A 2,679-nucleotide genomic window follows, 5' to 3' on the forward strand; every position below is an offset into this window, starting at 1 on the left:
GTACGTGTTATTGAAACTAAATGAGCGTTGCGAAGCAATATCATGAAACCAAATTGAATTCAAAAATGGTACAAAAAAATGAGAAAGAAGAAAATCTTTCGTGTTGAATACATATCGACGGGTGTAAAAAATGCGGGTCTTGAATAATCATCATCATTATAATCATCATCCTGCTCAGGACCACTGCGGGACGAAGGCCTCTCCCAATGACCTCCAACCGCTTCTGTCCTGCGCCAATCGAGTCCACAGCCTACCCACGAAGTACCGTATTTCATGCCTCCATCGTGTTATTGGCCATCCTCTTTATTTATACAGATCTCTTGGTATCCAGTCGGTTGTCCTAACCGACCACCGGTTGTCGGTTTGTCTCACTACATGGCCAGCTTCAGTCCATTTGCTTTTCTTTATTTGAACTACGGTATCGTCAATTCCAGTTTGTTCTCGGATCCAGGTACCTCGTTTCTTCTCCCGGAGTGTTATTCCTAACATTATTCGTTCCATCTCCCGTTGAACCGAATGCTTATTGCTGTTACGAAACTAAAATGTAAAACATTTAGTGGTAATGTCGTTGATTGGTCCTCCTTATTTATTTTTAGCATTATGCGGAAAGCTGGCTCAAGTAAAATTTGTCGACAGTTAACAAGTTGTGTGGTCGTTATTTTCTACCTAAAACAGCTAATCGGTTATTGTTGACCCAGTGAGAAGAGGCTGTTTATTTTTGTTTTTGAATTAGAAATAGAAATACTGTAGGACATTGCTTACATCTGACATTCGCGAAACAATTACAGCAACAACATTAAAACCAAAGAATATTTACGGATACTGTCTGCATAAAAACGGGAAATATTTGGACATCTGTTTAGCAGTTTCTGAGGAATGCGAAGCCTCAGACGAACAAATGTCACCCCGACACGTGTTCTGATTCACCGTTAGTCTCACTTAAAAACAAGGCTCTCCCGTAAGGCAACTATGCGTTCATATCCACAAGCTGCCAACTATGTCGAGGTATTCTTAAAAAAGTTAATGAAGGCACTTTGACACGTGGAATAGAGTGAACCTGGGCAACGATGTAGCTGCTCAAACCGTTCAACTGGGAAACAGTCACTTCAAGACGAGTTATCGACTTCATAGCTTCAACCTTGTCAACAGTGTGGCCTATAAAGACCATGAAATTTGTTGCCTGTTTTGCCCAGTCAAACATCAGACTGGCCACATACACATGATCTGTGCCAAACGTTCTTATGGCCACTGCTTGAGGTGACAGAGCGAGAGAGTTGCATTTTCTTTACCTTGTTTTGTATTTCTTTTTACCAGCACAATTTCGACGCCTGTGTTCACCCGTCTGTTTATTTTTCACGGAGATACCAATTCAATGTGAATTTTAAATTCAGAAACTCCGGCATTGTCCGTATATTGCTTCATTTAGCGCCAAACCTGCCCAAGCTTTCTGTTGCAAAAAAAAAAAAGTCGGCGTCAAGTGAGCGCTGAACCATACGTACCAGACCGCTGGAAAGCGCGTGCGCATATACACTTCGTGTTATTGCCTTTTGTGGTGGCACAAAAATCTTTTGTAGTGATGTACAGTACGCTACTAGCTGACGATGGCTTCAGGTAAGCTGCATATATAAGTGAAGATGAAAGAATAAAATCTGCACGTAAATGACGTCCTGTCTCCTATGGTGGGAGATAGGACGGACGCAGGTCTTGACAAAGGACATGCCAGGGTTCCCGAAATACGTTTTGGGTATAAAGTGTTTCGCAAAAAAATAGGGGCCCTCATTTTAATTATTTCAAGGTGAAAAGTAGGTTTTTGAGGCGTCAATGGCTGCAGTGTGGGCGTTAAGACGTTTGAGGGTACCATAAAATAGCGTACTAGATGCACTCATCATCAGTGCAGGCGGGTTTAGAGCCTATCGCAAATTAAAGACGCCCGCGTGTGTTGGGATGCTGTTCGGGGCACATAATTCTCAAAACGGTTACCCGCACTAAATATTGCAGGCGGTCGAATACCGTTTTCTTGATAGTCTGCCCAAACAGACTGCACACTTTTAAAATTCGTCGCCGGGAGGCTTCGACACAACACTCCAGAACGACCAATCCTCGTGACCAAATGTGCAAAAAATTTGGCGAATAAGGATGCCCAGAATGCAGTTAAAGCAAAATATAGTATGTGCGCTGTTACAACAGCGCTGTCTTCGCCGCGCAGATACTATTTACAATATACAATGTATTGACAATAAACAAAATATTACCATTCAAATATGCGCATGCAGGGCTTTAACTACCTGAAAAAGAACGGCGATTTTGAAACCGAAATTGAGAGGAGGATCGCCATTAGGGCCAGGTTGAAGTGACCTCGCAGCCGGCAAGCGAGTGGCCGACCATTTGGAGGAAAGCTCCGCGCGATTCCGCCCAAAAAAGGGGAAGTGAGCCTAGGAGAGCTCGGTTGATTCTCCTGGGTGTCCGGACGAGCAAGCATCCAGCAAGCCGGAATGTATCTTTCACATCTTGGTTGTTTCCGCGATCTGCAGGCAGCACAAGCACTGTCTTCTAGGCAGCTTTTGTAAGCGCTTTTAACTCGTTAACAAGGCCATTCACGGAGCAAACAGTCACACGTAATTATTTTGTGGTACCTACTGCACGTTAAAAATAAAACTTGGTCGAGTTGAAATTTGGGAG

This window comes from Haemaphysalis longicornis, unplaced genomic scaffold, assembly GCF_048455015.1.
Source record: "Haemaphysalis longicornis isolate Haplotype H1 unplaced genomic scaffold, Haemaphysalis longicornis Haplotype H1 scaffold_6, whole genome shotgun sequence".
Taxonomy (NCBI): Eukaryota; Metazoa; Arthropoda; class Arachnida; order Ixodida; family Ixodidae; genus Haemaphysalis; species Haemaphysalis longicornis.